This window comes from Notamacropus eugenii, chromosome 1, assembly GCF_028372415.1.
Source record: "Notamacropus eugenii isolate mMacEug1 chromosome 1, mMacEug1.pri_v2, whole genome shotgun sequence".
Classification (NCBI taxonomy): domain Eukaryota; kingdom Metazoa; phylum Chordata; class Mammalia; order Diprotodontia; family Macropodidae; genus Notamacropus; species Notamacropus eugenii.
In genome coordinates, this window is record NC_092872.1 from 512,757,591 (window position 1) to 512,774,965 (window position 17,375).

At 39.0% G+C, this 17,375-nt stretch overlaps 1 protein-coding gene and 1 non-coding gene across 20 annotated transcripts in view; both read left to right on the top strand.

Moving 5' to 3' along the window:
- The first annotated feature begins 7,302 nt into the window (after positions 1 to 7,302).
- Positions 7,303 to 17,375, top strand: part of BCAS1 (brain enriched myelin associated protein 1) — a 154,036-nt gene continuing 143,963 nt past the window's right edge. For all 19 annotated transcript variants that reach the window (XM_072633502.1, XM_072633504.1, XM_072633503.1 and 16 more), the window contains exon 1: positions 7,303 to 7,489. The gene's annotated coding sequence lies outside the window, so the exon portion shown is untranslated. The remainder of the gene's footprint in view (positions 7,490 to 17,375) is intronic.
- LOC140521759 (U6 spliceosomal RNA) lies at positions 15,034 to 15,140 on the top strand. The gene has a single exon (XR_011973061.1). It is a non-coding gene; the product is annotated as a U6 spliceosomal RNA (small nuclear RNA).

Here is a 17,375-nt window from a genome sequence, read left to right on the forward strand (position 1 = left end):
TCATTGTTCTCTTTGGCAATCTAGTGACGTCTCCTGGTGAATGAATAAAATAAAATACATGAGATTATAAGAGAAACCAATTACACAGTTACCAAAATATTTTATTTTAAGGAATTTTTTCCTTAAAATTTAAGATTATCCTTAAATAAAATTTAAATTAAAATAATTTAAAACTTAAGGATACTTTAAGGAATTTTAAGGAACTCCCCCCCCCCCTCAGGGTCTTTAGAACAAAGATGTCAGACACAGAAGAGACCACAGAGATCATCTAGCCTGACCTCTTCAGTGTAGAGATAAATAATAACAGACATTTCTGTCCCACTTTAAGGCTTACAAAATGTTTTACAGTCTCATTTGTTCTCTGTAATCACTCTGCAGGTACCATTATCCTCATTTTACAAATGAGGAATCTGAGATTGAGAGAGGCTAAGTGACTTGTCCCGGTCAGATACTTGGCTAGTAAGTATCTGAGGAGGAACCTGAATCCATGCCTACCCAACTCCAAGGTCAACACTCTATCCACTACATCATGAAGATACTGAGGGAAAATGACTTATTCAAGATCATAGAGTGAAATAGTCAACAAGCTAGTGCTTCTCCCTTAAGGGTCTTGTCTCCAAAACTAGTAGGGATTTATATAATATCCTGTTGACCTGACCTGACTTGAATGATTATGTAATACAAACTGGATTAGTCTCTGGGAATAAAGGAATAACAAAATTGGCATTAGATGCCCTCCGGTAGAAGAATTATCAAATTTATACAAGTGATTATCATGAGTTGAGCCTTTTATAGTGAATTGAGACTTTTGGAGACATGCATTCATTCAACAAACATTTATTAAACATCTCTTATAAACAGAGCCCTGCATTAGGCTCAGTACAAGGTTCAAATAAGACGTCTTGGCCTCATGGAATTTAGTGTGTGTTGGAGAGATGAGACACAAATGCAGTTGACATAAAACTCTATATTGAAGGACAAATGTGTTACAGTGATATTATATGAGATGTCGGGGGAAGGATGTTTCAAGTATAGGAAGGAATGGAAAAAGGAAAAATAGAAGGAAGGAAAGCAGGGAATAAACATTTGTTAGGCATCTTCCACAAAGTACTATCTCTTTAGAGTCTCACAACAACCCAGGGATGTAGGTGTTATTATTTTCCTCATTTTACAGTTGAAAAAACTAAGGCAAACAGGTTTGCTCAGTATCTGAGAGTGCATTTGAATTCAGGTCTTCCTGTCTCCAGGCCCAGCACTGTATCCACTGTACCTAGCTGCCTCTGCATAGGGAACGGCATGAAGAAATACTCCTTTTACATATCGCAAACAGCTTTTTAAAGATATCTGCTGGGTTTCCTCTCTTAAACTTCCCCCTATCTAGCTGGCTATTCCTGGGCTCACAAGGAGAGGGGCAGAAGGAAGAACATTAGCAGAAGAGATCTTCCTAGGGTTATACTATGTTGACTCTGAAGTTGTTCCTATCCATAACATCCAACAACAGTGCAAGTGGAAGCTGGTCTTAAGGTCAGGGCAGGGGCTGTGGGAGAAGCCACATAAGAAAACACGCGAATGCTGATAACATGGCCTTAGTAGTAGTTTACATGGAATCAGAGATCCTCAGGGTTCCTGGTTTTTTGACCAAGATAACTTCAGTTATTTTAATCCTTTCATGAAATCCTCCAAACTAGAAAATGAATTTTTAAAACCAATATGTAACTTGAACTTGAAATAAGGTGACATATAAAGAATATACACAATGACTCTGGTAATGTAAAATGAAAAGAACTCTGTGAAAAGACAATGATCCAGTCAATCCAAAAGAATTCCTCCTCCTCTTTGCAGAGGTGTGTGGGGGTCATTCCAATTCTACCATGCTCTGGCTTTGGGGCAGCCAGATGGTTCAGTGGATAGCTCACTGGGCCCTGAGTCAAAAAGACCTGAGTTCAAATTCAGTCTCAGATACTTAAGATACTCAGAAAGCTTAAGAAGCTTAAGTGATCCTGAACCAATCACTTAACCAGTTTGCCTTAGTTTCTTCAACTGTAAAATGGGAATAAAAATGGTACCCACCTTTCTCAGTATTATTGTGAGGATCAAATGAACTAATGTTTGAAAAATGTTTAATACAATACCTGGCACAAAATAGGCACTTAATAAATAGTCTTTCCTTCCTTTTTGAAGGCAAGTTAATATATCCATCTGGGCATCAGTTCCTTATCTGTTAAAAAAAAAAAAAAGCATAATAATGCTACAAAGCTCTTGGAATTTCTGTGAACTTTGTATACCTTATGGTGCTTTATAAATGTAAGGGCTATTAACAAAACACCTACTATCTTTTAGATCCTTTGCTAAGTGCTGGGATATAGAAAGATAGAAAAGAAAGAGATCTTGCCCTCAAGAAGTTTATAATCTAATTAAAAGCAAATGCATGTACCCAAATAACTATGACTCAAAAGAAGCATGATACTGTGGAAAGAATGATGAATTCAAAGTTAGATTCAGTCAACCAGCATTTATGAAGCCCTTACTACGTGCCAGGCACTGTGCTAAGCTTTGAGGATACAAAGAGAGACGTGGATCCTACCTTCGAGGAGTTCACATTCTAATTCTAAAGATCACATAGGCAAAAAAAATTAATATGTAAGATATAAACAGGATAAGTCTCAGAGAGAAGGCACTAGCAGCTGGAAAGTACCTAGATTCACATCTAGATTCTACCTCTTTCCATGTGACTTTGGATAAGTGCCTTTACTTTTGGGGGTCTCAGTTTATTCATCTATAAAATGAGGAGATCGAACTAGATGACCTCTAAAATCTGTTTCAGTTTTAAATATGTCCATTAATCCTAAGTACCGAGGAGAAGTCCAGACCAAGTGCCAAGAAAAATTTGAGAATGGAAAAATGACTTTTGCCTGAGGCTCAAGTGAAAAAAAATCTATAGCACACGTACATTTCAGAAGGCTTTGTGGAAGCTTATTTGCTTCTACAGAATGTAAAGGATTATTTTTGTAGGAAAAGCTTATTGCCAAAGCCTCAATAACAAAGAGAACTGAATTTTACCTCCTTGTTAAAATGGGAGAATTTGACAACCAAGCTGGTCGGGAACTGACAATTACGGATCCAAGTTGAGTCAGCGGCATGTGGCATGACTTCATGGCCATGTTGTAATCGCTAGAGTGAGCATGCTCCCCTGTGGCCAAAGGAACCAAAGCAAAGACAACTTTGGCTTTGGGAAGCTGAATATCTTTAAGAGTGGGAAGGAAGGTAGAAGGAAGAAAAAATAAATCTGTTCTTTCTGGTTAGCCCAGCAGCCAGTCATATTCCCAGCTCCCTGGGAGAATACTTTGTTAGTTTGGGAACAGATGCTGACAATTGCATGAGGATCTGTCAATATTTGCCAAGTAGGGGAGATTATAAGGCAAGAAGATCAAAAGTCCACAGTCACACCCCATAAAACCAAGTCAGGAGATAGGAAGATGAAAAATGCATGAACTATGTTTAGTTGGGACGGAACTCCCATCACCAAACACAAGTGAACTCCCTGCCAGGTAAACACTGTGCTTTGACTTTTGAGAAGCCCAAACTTTTGAAGAGTGGTGAATGAACAGGACACAAAAGGTATATCACTATCATTAAAGAACCTATGGTGTTATATGGAAAATAAGCTCCATACTTGTTCCAAAATGTCTTGTAGCTAAAGTCCCAAGCTGAGCAGTAGTCAAAGAATTTGAGTTTTGAGACAGGTACTTGCCATAGGTAGAACCACACACACACACACTCACACACACACACACAGATACAGATACATATGCATACATGTATATATGAGTATATATGAATATTATGTATGAGTATATATATGAGTATACATCCATATATATACAGTTTTGTATATATGGATATGTATGTGTATGTATACATACATATATGTGTGTACAATTCTTATTTTTATTAGTAGCTGTCAAGAGAAACAAATATCTAAAACAAGGAGTAAAATCATATATAAACCAGCCTTTAGCAAGGCAGAACCAAAATAATTAACAAATGAGATGCTTTTGTTCTACATTCCCTTCCAGTCCTGCCTGAAATTCTGCCACCATTGACCCTGTTTTCTTTTTCTTCTCCATTTTATCTAAAATAATTAAAGTCAGAATGCATACACTTCTGGTTCAGCTGATTTCAGCCTGCATTGCTTCAAATTAATTCCTCTATATTTCCTTGTATGTTTCATATTTACTCTTTTGTAATGGTGCCATAATATTCTATTATATTAATGTACTACAATTTATTCAACCATCCTCCAGGCATTGGGTGCATAGCTTGTTGCAGGGGGGAGGAGTGGCCATTAAAAATACAGCAAGTAGAATATTTTTGTGACAATAGTTCCTTTCCCCTTGTCTCTTTAAATCAATTCTTTAGGATAGATACCTGGTGATGGAATTACTTATGGGGGAGGATAGATATCTAGTAATGGAATTACTAGTGAGGGGACAGAATAGGAAATTTGTGAAAGTGCCAACACAGATTCTAAGTAAATAAATCTATTTAGTGAACATTACTGAATGCCTGCTAAGTGGAGGCATTGTGGTAGGATACCAAAGAAAGAGAAGGGAACCCTTGCCTAGTCACAGAGTTTATAGAATGAAACCTATTGATAGAGATTCAGCCTAGACCTGTGATTTTACTGACTCTGGGAGCTTTTAGTTGAAGAAACTCCTTCTACCAATACAAGCTGGCACTTTCTCTATAATTTATAAGCTTAGAGAGTTATCTTGAGTACTGAGAGATTATGTGTCTCACCCAGCGTGAAGCAGCCAGTATGCATCAAGGGCAAGAAATGAAATCAGGTCCTTCTGACTCCAAAGCCAACTATCTACTACATCTCGTTGCCTCTTTTCTACCCTTTCCCCAACAACATATCTTCTGCATGATATTTTCCATAACCCTTTTGCAAGGATGTCATTGGCAATATGCTATTGCGTACTTGACCCCATGTATCAATCTATTGCCCTTTTTTTGTTCTCAATTTGGATTCTTGGGAGATCATGGTATTATATTATTTGTAGTCCTATATAGCATCACCAGAAGAATGCATGCAAATTGAGAAATCTGTGATTTCATCAGCATCAGTCAGTCAAAAAGCATTTATTACATACCTACTATGTGCCAGGCATTCATTGTATGAGGAACTGCTAGTATTTATGCAGATTCTCTTGGTGGAAAAATTCAGGAGAGTTTGAATCCCCCAGCTCTTCCTTTTAATATCTGTGTGACTGTGTTCTGTGTGATTTTCAACCTCTCTAGGCCACAATTTCCTCATCTTTAAAATGAGGTAGTTGAATTGAATGATCTCAAGGTCCTTCCAATTCTCAACCTACTTCCTGTGATTCAGAGTTGCTTGAGACACATATAAATTAAGTTACTTACCCAGGATCACACAGTTAATCAGTATTAGAAGCACAGAGGCTATTATTGTCTGGTATACCAAGACCCAGGTTCAGTTCCCAACTTGCTTATAAATCAGGGGCTAAACTGAATTGGTAGAGGGATTTTTCTATTCCAGTGTTCCCTAGATTAATAAACCTCTTGATGTGGTGTTTTTAAAAAAAAAAAAAGCAGGAAGGATTTGAACCCAGATTTGTCTGACTCTAAGCCCAGGCCTCTGTCCATTATGTCAGGCTACCTACCACCAAAAGACTATTGATGTTAAAAATATGGATTTTTGTTTCGGGAAAATATTTGGTATTGTGGAAAACAAGCACAATTTTTCAAATACAAGCCAATCCACTCTGTTCTTCCTGTGTAATTCTGGGTCCAGTTCCATATACAACTGTAAGGTTTCCACTGCATATTACAGTCTGTACAATGGGCAGTCTTCACCCATCTGTTTGCTTTTTCCCTCTGTGGATTGTTAGGCTGATATATTTAGAACAGTGTGGTATCACATGATCTAACGCTTTAAATATGATTTCATCTCCAAACAGGAGCATCTGAAGGATACTCTAGGAGTATAAAGAACTTTTTTACTGTTTGAATACTGCACTAGATATCTTTCATGATAATGACAAATATTTTTTGGCCAGCATACCTCCTACTCATCCTACTTGTTATCCAAGGTATTAAACCTTGGGAAGATACTGATTGATTTGCTATTACTACTGGGGAAGAGGGGAGGAAGGAAGAGGGCATCAGTAACTACTAACCTACAAGCCTTCTTGCTCATCTTTCCAGAACCTTACAATGAGCTATACAAGTTCCTCTATCCATATCTCTTCAAGGTCAGGACGTGTTTAGTAGAATCACAGCATTATTAATTTAGAGCTGAAAAGAACATCAGAGGCTGTCCACTCTGGTATAGATAAAGACTGAGGTTAAGAAAGATCAAGTGACTTGCTCAGGATCACATAGCTAGCAAGTGTCTGAAGTAAGATTTGAACCCAGGGCTTCCTGACTTGAAGACTACCACTCTATCTCCTATCCTATGCTGCTAGTAGAGTGACTTAAAATCACAGCTTGGTAAAATGTTATAACTAAAAGTGGATTTTCCATAATGTCGCAGCAGAAAAAAAAAACATTAGACATTGAATCAGAAGACCACATTTGAATTCTAGCTCTGATACTTACTAACCTTACAAGCTTGAGTAAGTCACTTCAGTGTTCAAAGCCTCTACTATTTCCTCATCCACAAAATATAGGTACACCTATAAGGATGCTTATGGATAAAATGTTTATTAAACTACAAAATATTGAGAGAGTGTGAACAGTTATTGTCCTCTCATTTTACAGATGAAAAAGCAGTCCCAGAGAAGTGAAATAATTTCCTCAAAATCTAGCAGTAACTAGGAAGGAGACTTAGTCCCAGAACCTAGATTTTCTGACCTCAGGATATCACTCTTTCAATGATACTATATTTCTCTGATTTGCAGCTTACAAGTGATATGTCCCCTTCCTACTGATGACAAGGGATTTGTAAGTTGCGGGAAGGAGGACAAGATTTCTTTCAAATAAAAAGTGGCATTCTAGAGTAAATGAAACTGACAATGAAGACTGAGATACAAAATCCTACAAAACTTGTTCTCCTGGCTCTGACTTTGACCCACTGTATTGGGGAAGTAAATTAACCACTGGGCTAAATGCCCATTAGATACAGAGAGCAGAGGGAGATGGTTGGAATGCCCCGGAGATGCATCAAGAAAGGTATCAGATAACCTTGTTTCATTACAAAAGTGAGGGCGGCCCTAAAAGCCGGGAAAAGAAAATATTTCTGAAAGTCTGTTTGGGGAATGTGCTCCACCCAGAAGTGTGTTTGCCCTGATCTGTGTATTCAAGCTGCCGGTACAAAAAGAGAGAGGAAGCAAAATACCGGGCAGATCACTAGGTAGGCACAGCTGGCAACTGGAATTAGCCTCTTGGGAGCTGGAGGATCCCCATTGGAATATTTCCTAGAAACACTGGGGGTCCAAGGAATCTCAGGCTGACCTCCCACCAGGTAATTGTTTATTCATACTCGACTTGGGACTTGGGCTCTTGGGTTTCCTAGCCTCAAGATGTCTAGAGTATGCAGACTACACCTGCTCAAATTTCTTCAGAGAGGATGTGGACCTCTGCCAGGCAGTCAAATGCAGAGGAAGCCATGGTTCCGCCTCCTTTGCCAAAACACAGAATCAGAGCAAGGAAATCCTGGGGAGAGGTCCTGCCAAAGATCTAGAGAACAGACCCAAGGAATGCTCTCCCACCTCACCTCCACCCTTTAGAATCCCTAATTTCCGTTAAAGCTCAACTCAAATGCCATATGAGGTCTTTCCTGATCCCTCCTCCCCACCAACTATTAGTGCCCCCTAATTTTACCTTGGATTTACTTTGTGCATATGTCGTCTACCCCAAAGAATATAAGCTTCTTGAGGACAAGAATTGTTTCTTTCTTTTTGGGGGGGAGGGGGAGGGGCAGACATTTAATATAATAAGTTATTGATTGAAGAGGAAGGAAAGAAAGAGAACATTTTGAGGAAGTTTCCAAGGGAGATTTCTCAAAATATAGAAGGATTATCTGGTCTTCCTCAATGATTCCAAGAAGACCACCACAAGGTTTTGGAAACTCCTGGTGCGCATCATTTTATGAGAAAAATTTGGGTCCCAGGAAAGCAATCAACCTGTAAAGTTCAGTCTTTGCTGCTTTACAACTATAGGAAGTAAGACAAAACAAGATTCTGTATGAGTGGAGAGGAATTAGAAGGGATTTACTGCTGAGTACTCCAAGCCTAGTTCCTGCTGCAGCGTTAAAGACTAAAACTGTAAGCAGCTCTCATTAGCTTATCTTGAGAAGACCCTTCATTAAAATCCAAACAATATGGCAGCCTGCCTCAGAGCTGTTTGAAATGTCAAATGTTCACAGGAACATAATTTCAATATCAGCAGGTAAGCTAATCAAATAACAAATATTTGTGGACCAGATATATACCCAGTGGTGTGACAGGGTCTCTAAAGGGTACAACAATGTGTGAGACCAATGCTTGTACTTACAAACTTTATAAACATCCCCAGATCTTTCCTTTCTAGACTAGTTATTCTCCATTGGCTTCATGTTTTAAAGGGGGAAAGCTGATTTGCAGTTAGGCATTGTAGAGTGAGAAAAAGTCCTGTTCTGGAAGATAGGACCAGAGAGTCCAAGCTAGGCTACCAATATATATGTGCCTTTGGTCAAGTGTATTTAATCTCTCTGGGACTCTGTTTCCCCAGATGTAAAATGAATAGGTTGGATTGGATGATCTTTAAGGTCACTTTCAGTTCTTATGTTTTATGTTCTATTCTAAGGTCTCTTCCAGGTCTGACATTGTAAGGTGGTTATTTTTCACATTCTATCCCTTAGAACTTTGACATTTTATCTTGAATATTTCTGTGCTACCATGGACCAGGTCACACAGAAGTTCATGGAGTTTCCAAACTGCTATTTAAACTGATCTAAGGTGTGTTTCTTGTTTACTTGATGAGTAATTCTGCTTACACTCTCCCACCCTTTTATGGACCTTTTCTTCCTTAATTGACAGTCAGTTAAAAGCTCTATTAGAAAAATAGAGAGGCAGAGTGCAATAGTGATTAAAGAGTCAGCTTTGGAGTCAGGAAGATCCTTATTCAAACCATGCCTCTGATCCAAACCTGCTGTGTGATCCTGGGAAAGTCTCTTAACTTTCCAGTACCTACAACCAATTGTCTCTAATACTAAAAAGTACAGAGGAGGGGCTGATCTGTATTGGTAGATGGAGTTTCCTAACCAACAGCTCCCTATTCTAATACCAAAGAAATTATAACCACAACCCCCCCAAAAAAAATTGGAAAAAAATTGTAAGAAAATCTACCTAAAACAATTTTCCTGATTTGGCAAGCTTCATTTTGTTGGGATTACCTGTGTTATTGTCAAGGGGTCACTTCCTCTGTATGAACCTCACCTTCATGCTAAGTAAAGTGAAGGTATTGGGTGAGGGGATCCTTTAGTCTCCAGAAAAAAATGAAACCAGGAAAGCTGCATTGGTATCAAACACAAATACAAAGGCAAATTTGTGCCAAAAGTTCTTTATGTTTTATACAGATGTGCACACATGTACACACACATGTGGATGTATACACACATACACAATCAAAGAATATTCTCACTTAAGAATCTTAAATGTGAACTAGCCAACTCTCTGACTGTACAGATAAGAAAACTGAGGCCCAGAACTTGCCCTGGGTCATATAATTTGCAAGTGGCAGAGCCTCATTGTGTATACATTCAGAAGGCAACATTGGTGTATTTGGAAAAAATCAATCAATCAATGAATCAATAAACATGAATTAAGTACTGACAACATGCCAAACACTTTGCTAAGCCCTGGGGAACACCAAAAAAAAAAGGGGGGGGAGCAGCAAAAGATAGTCACTGCCCTCAAAGAGCTCACAATGTAATGGGAGAGACAACAAAATAAATATACATAACCAATCTACCTATAGGATAACTATGAAATAACTAACAGAGGGGAGGCATTAGAATTAAAAAAAAATTGAGGAAGACCTCCTGTAAAAGTGGAACTTTAGATGGAATTTAAAGAAAGCCATGGAGATCAGTAATCAGAGCAAAGACCGAGAACATTCTAGGCAAGGAAGATAGCTAGAGAAAATGCTCTGTGTCAAGAGATGTCATTTTTTTTTTTTTTTTTTTTTTGGTGAAACATGTAGGAGGCCAATGTCACTGGATCAAAGAGTTTGTGAGAGGGAGTAAGGTTTACAAAGACTGGAAAGGTAGGAGGGGGCTGGGCCATGAAGGACTTTCAATGCCTAACAGAGAGTTTTGTATTTGATCTTGGAGATGATAGGGAGTGAAGTGATCTGATCTACATTTTAGGAAAATCACTGTACATTTGAATAAAGGATGAATTGGCATGGGGAGAGACTTGAGGCAGGGAGATCCACTAGCAGGCTGTTGAAATAGTCCAGGTGTGAGGTGATAAGGTCTTGCACTAGAGTGTTAGCAGTGTCAGAGGAGATAAGGGGGCATGTTCAAGAGATATAGCAAAGGTAAACTCAACAGACCTTCACAGCAGATTGGATTTGAGGGGTGAGAGTGAGGAGTGGAGGATGACATCTAGGTTGTGACTCTGGGGGTCGGGGAGAGTGGTGCTGCCTTTAACAGTAATAAGGAAGTTTGGAGGTAGAGAGGACTTCTGGGGTAAATAATGAGTTCTGTTTTGGACATGTTGTGTTGTCTACTTGACATCCAGTTTAAGATTTCTGAATTGTAGTTGGAGACGTGATATTGGAGGTCAGCAGACAGTTTGGGGCAGGATAGGTCATTTTGAAAATCATTAGCATAGATGGTTATTAAATGCATGGGAGTTGATTCAATCACCAGGTGAAGCAGTATGGAGGGAGAATTAAAGAGGGCCCAGGATAGAACCCTGTGAGATTCCTACAATTAGAGGCATAATCTGGATGAAGATCCAGCAAAGGAGACTGAGGAGCATTCAGATAAGCTAGAGGAGAGCTAGGACAGAGTGGTGATCTGAAAATCTAGAAAGAGGAGAGAATGCTCATCAGTGTCAAAGGATGCAGACAGGTTGAGGAGAATGAGGATTGAGAAGAAACCATTAGATTGGCAAATTAGAGAGCATTTGGAGATGCTTTGGAGAGAGCAGTTTCCATGAAATGATGAGATTAGAAGCCAGGCTGTGAGGGGCTAAGGAGACTGGAAGAAGATGGAAGCATTTATGGTGGATAGCTTTTTCAAGGAGTTTAGTCACAAAAGGCAGAACAGATATGGGACAATAGTTAATGGGAATAGACTAATTAAAAGAGGTTTCCTTGAAGATGGGGAGACATGAGCATAATTGTTGGTAGTAGAGAATGAGCCATTAGACAGAGAGAGGCTGAAAATAAGTAATAGAGTGGGGCAATCTGTTCAAGGAGAAGGAAAGGAAGGAGATCTCTTGTGCAGGTGGAGAGAGTTAATTTTGGCAAGGAGTAAGGCCACTCTTTCTTTGCTAATTTGATTTTTATTTTGAATATAAGAAATGAAATGAGCATTTGATAACATAGTAGAACAACCAAAAAAGATGATTGCACATGAAACTGCAAATCTATTGTATACAGTTTGCCATTCCTTTTAAAATATAATAAAGTTATCATATAACGTTCTCTTTCTTCTTTTTCCTTCCTCCCCTCCCACCCTAGAGATGGCTGCCATTAGATACGTGTGTGTGTGTGTGTGTGTGTGTGTCTATAGTATGTAAAATCATTCTATACACACTTCTATTTGTCAGTTCTTTCCCTGGATGCAGAAAGTCTTCCTTCATATGTCCTTTGATAGAATGACTTAGTTGCTCATAGCTGTTTTTAGAACAATATTGCTGTTACTGTATACAACATTCTCTTGTTTCTGCTCACTTTGTTCCAAGTGCAAAAATTTAAGTTTTGGGAAAAGAATTCATTATTTGATAAAAATTGTTGGAAAAGCTGGAAAGCGGTCTGGGAGAGATTCAGCATGGATCAGTATCTTACACTGTTTACCAAGATGAGGTCAAAATGGATACATGACCTAGATATAAAGAGATTACAAGAAAATTTGAAAAACAAGGCCACCTCTTCATATAAGACAAGGGTGAAGGCTGGTATAGTGGCAGAAGGCATCTGAGTGATACGAGAGTGAATAGGGGAGAAGGGAAAACTCACAATGAATAATCTCATTCATTTCTGTAAAACATGATGCGAGATTTTTTCAGCTGATAGGGTGGGGAGAAGGGTGAGCAGAGATGAAAGGGTTGGAGGAGCCACTGCAGAGATAGGATAGATAGATAGGATAGAAAGACTGCCTCATAGCAATGAGGACCCTTGAGATGTAACATAAATCTGTAGTGGCCCCAGTCAGAATGTATGCATGACTTTCATTCAGCAATATTTGTATTGGAGCAAAGGTGGTGAATGGTAGGAGTGATCCAAGGCTGACATTGGGTAGCATAATTGTAATTGACAAAATCATAAGGAGGTGAGGGATTCAAGAGAGAAGGATAATTTAGAGTTGAATTGGTTCACCAAGAGTCAATTTAGAGAAAAGAGGAGAGGGGCTAGTACAGGAGAGATGGCCTGGGAAAGAACTGAGATATTGAGGGATTGGATGTCATGGTTTGGACAAAGAGTAATAGTTTGGTAAGGAGAGGCAGAGGAAAAGGTGAAAACCTGATTATGGTTAGATAAGGTGATTTGGAATTCTTGAATGTGATAGTGGTACCTCTGTGGGTGATGGCAAAATCAAGGATGTGACCATCTCCACATGTGTCTGAGGTGGGGCAGAGGAGTAGATTATGGGAAGTAAGCAGGCTGAGCAACTGAGTACTTAGGGTGTTTGAGGGAGAATCAGTATGTATGTTGAAGTCTCTTAGCATGAGGGGAGGAGTTGGAGAGGAGAGAAAAACTGTGAGCCCTACACTGAACTCATTGAAGAAAGAAAGGACCTGATGGGGACTGGGGCATGGGGGAAGTGTCCACAGACAAGAGTCACCAGGTGTTTGATTGGATGCTAGGTATGAATAGCATGAACCGCAAAGGAAGAAAAGCTGAGTAATGAAAGTAGGGGGAGAACCTGGAAGTGGTAATGAGAAGCAAAGAGTGTTCCAACTCCCCCATTTCAACCAATGAATGGAAAACAAGTGAAAGTAGAACCATAAATAGAAAGAGTGGCCTGGGAGGCAGTGATAACTAATAGAGAGAAGGAATCTAAGAGGAAAAGATTTAGGATGAAAATTTGCTGCCTATGAAATAGGCATTCCACAGGGCAGAGTGGAAGGACTGGGTGGTATTTGTTTGAAACTTTGTGGTGGAATGGTTAAGGGGAATGGGAATGAGAAAATAGGAAGTGGGAATGAGGAATAGGGTTTGAATGATGACCTCCAGGGAGAACTTAATGCAAATAAAGGGTATGACCAGATGTGAGAATGTTCACCATGGCATGGAGAGCACCACCACTTCCCAAAAGAGGCTAGATATTGGGTTGGAGGCAAGCCCAAACTGAGATGGGAGCACACAGTCCGATGATCAGATGGGAGATCCTGCTTCACTACTCCTCTTCCCTCTGGAGCATGAAGATTAGGCAGAAAAATATAAGGTGTAGAGTCAAAGTCCAGACTTTGCCAATTAACTAGCTGTGTGACCTTGGGCAAATCATTTAAGTTCTATGAGCCTCTTTCTACTTGTATACTAAATACCTCCCTGAATTACTATGGTTTTTTAACTTAAATTTTTTAATTAATAAAAATCTATTTTCTCTCTCTACCCCATTAGAAAACAAGAAAAGAGGAAGGAAGGAAGGAAGGAAGGAAGGAAGGAAGGAAGGAAGGAAGGAAGGAAGGAAGGAAGGAAGGAAGGAAGGAAGGAAGGAAGGAAGGAAGGAAAGACTAATAATAAAAGTTCACATTTATAGAGCGCCTACTGTGTGCCCATCACTAAGCTGAGAACCTTACAATATTATGTCATTTGATGCTCACAACAATCCTGGGGGATAAATATTATTATTGTCATTATTCTCATCCTGCAATTGAGGAAACTGAGGTAGAGTGATCAAGCAACTTGCTGAGGGTCACACAGCAGTACATATCTGAAGCTAGGGTCGAACTCAGGTCTTTCTGACTCCAAACCCAACACCATATTCACTGTGCCACCAGATGCTTCAAAAAACAAAATCCACGTAACCAATATGAATAGTCAAGAAGCACAAGTTTCCGTATCGTCTGTGGAGGCAAAGTATGTCTCAGGGTGTATTTTGAGTCTGCCGCCTCTGGAGATAGAAAAAATGTCATCATTTGTCCTCTGGAACTGTGATTAGTCACTGTGTTGATGAGAGTTCTTAAGTCTTTCAAAGTTATTTGTCTTTGCAATATTGTTGTCGTTGTACATGTAACACTGTGCTTTAACAAAGGAGTGTTTACTTCAAAAAATAACAAAAAATAGATGAATTTACTCCAACACATGGGAGACATAATCCTCCTCCCACACCTTACACTAAGACCTCAGTGTCTGGGGAGGGGAAAAGGATTCAGTTCATGATTTAGTTCAGTTAGAGCACTTCCCACTTCCAAACCCAACCTCCCCTCCAGCAGAAACAGACACCCTCAGGTCCATTTTTCTATACAATGAGTTAAAAAAAAAAAAAAGAGGGAGAAGGAAAGAATTTTCCTTTCTCTCTCACTGCTTCATTGTGTCCTTGCTGAAGATACAGCACAGTGCAACTCACAAACTCGGCTGAGGGGAAAGAGAGCCATTGGCTCAGTTTCACCAGTTTAGAAATGCAAGCAACCAATCAAAGGTGGCTACCCCCCAACTCATAGGGAATACAGAGGGCTCCATGCTAGGCACACTAGGCATGCTCAAAACATGCCCAGTGAAGCCTGGGCTATACATTAATTTTTTTTCTGGTTCTACTCGTTCATTCTTATAGTTATTGCGAAAAATCAAATGAAGTAACTTGTGTAAGGTGCTTTGCAAATCTTAAAAGAATATAGAGATGTTCACTATGTGCTCATTTCTGCAGCACATATACTAAAACTGGAATGATACAAGGACAATGAGCATGGCCCCTGTACAAAGATGACATTCAAATTCCTAAAGCATTCTTTTTTTTTTTTTGAAAGACTTAAGAACTCTGACCATCATAATGGCCAACCATAATTCCAGAGAACTGATGATGAAACATATTACTCACTTCCTGACAGAAAGATGATAGGTTCAGAGGACAGATTGAGGCATATTCCCATATTAGGGTATTTGCTGTATTCAACTATACATGTTTGAAATGAGTTTTGCTTTTCCTGCTTTCTCAGTGGAGGCAGAAAGAGGTGGAGGGAGAGGATTTAGAAAAAAAAGAAATTTAATTTTTTAAAAGAAAAAAATGTTCATTATATCGATTACATATACGAGATTCTCATTCAATATGCTATAATAACTAGCACTTATAAAGTACTTTAAGATTTGCAAAGCACTATATATATGCATATATGTATGCATATATAATCCTATTTGATCCTCATAACAACCCTTGAAGTAAGCCCTATCATCTTCCCCATTTTTCAGATAAGGAAACTGAGGCCAAGAGAGGTTCAGTATATTGCCCAGAGGCAACATTTGAATTCAGGCCTTCAGTTCTCCAAATCCAGCACCTCATCTCATAATTGATTGGATTACTTACTTCTGGGGAATTTACCTAACATCAAGATGTGCTAAACAAAACTTATCTTACTTTAATAGATCTGTGAAAGTATAAATGTGGGTGCCCTCTCCCAAATAATAACAATAAATAATAATAATAGCTACCATTTACTAAGCATCTACTGTTTGGCAGGCACTATCCTAAGCACTTTACAAAGATTATCTCATTTGATATTCATGACAACCCTGGGAGGTAGATACTATTTTTATCCCCATTTTATAGCAGAGGAGTCTGAGGCAATCAGAGGTTAAATGACTTGCTCAAGGTATGAAATCAGATTTGAAGTCCTGACTTCAAACTCAACCCCCCATCAATCTAGTCATTTCATTCCTTACTACATAGTTAAATTTACTATACCCCAAAACTCCACCTAGAGACCAAGATTCCAATTGGAAGGCTCTACCAAGGGTAGAGAACCTGTAGCCTCAAAACCACATGTGGCCTTCTAGGTCCCCAAGTGCAGCCCTTTGACTGAATCCAAATTTCACAAAACAAATCCCCATAATAAAAGGATTTGTTCTATAAAACTTGGACTCAATCAGAAGGCCATAACAGAGGACTTAGAAGGTTACACGTAGCCTCAAGGCTGCAAGTTCCCCACCCTTCCAAAACCTACCCACTTTGAGACTTTAAGTCCATCACTAGACCTGTACTCAAGTCTTAGCAGCTTGGTAGGGCAGAGACCTAATACACTAACATTGGCTTTTAGAATCATGGGTTACCAAGCTACACTGAATCATTTGATTAGGACTTTGGTGGAATACGGTTACCTCTGTCTACATAAATATATATTTATGTATTTATATAGTCTAAAAAAAGATACACTGGATTTGAAGTAAAAAAATCTAGGGCAAGTAAACACATTTGTATGTTTGTATATGTATATATATATGCATAATGTATATATATATGTACATGTATATGTGCATATACATGTGTGTATACGTATACATACATACATATAAGCAGTGGCTATAGATCTCTGTCCCCAGAGTTCAAGTCTCATCTTTAACACAAACTGACTCCTTGACCATGAGAAAGTCTCTTAACTTGTCCATGATCTCAAATGCAAAAAACAAAAGAGACCTAATGAAACCTTACATTGTCTGGAACAGAATGAATGCCCGGAGTAAGGAAAGTCATAATTTTACTGCCCTCTGCTCTGGTCAGACCATGCTTGGAGAACTACATTCAGTTCTAGGCACCAGATCTTAAAGGGGTCATTAATGAGCTGAAACATACATAGAGGAATGATCAGGCTAAGGAGAAAACTTGAAGCTCTAAAACGAGAATTGTTGGAAGAAGCTGGGATACTTTACCTGTAGAATCCAAGACTTTGAGAATATATAATAGCTGTGTCCTAATGTCTGAAAGGCTGTCATGTGAAATAGGGATTAGATTTAATCTTGTTGACCCAGAGAAAAGAATTAGGATGAGTGGGTAGAAGTTGATGGATATGGATTTTGGCTTAACATATGGAAAAACTACCTAACAATTACAGCTGCTTAGTGATTCACTGGGGCACCTGATAAGGTAGTAAGTTCCACATCCATGAAGGAATTCAAGTAAATGATCATTCATCTGGGCTCTTGTAGAGAGGATTCACCCATTGGTCAAGGGATCAAACTAGGTAACCTCTAAGGTTCCTTGC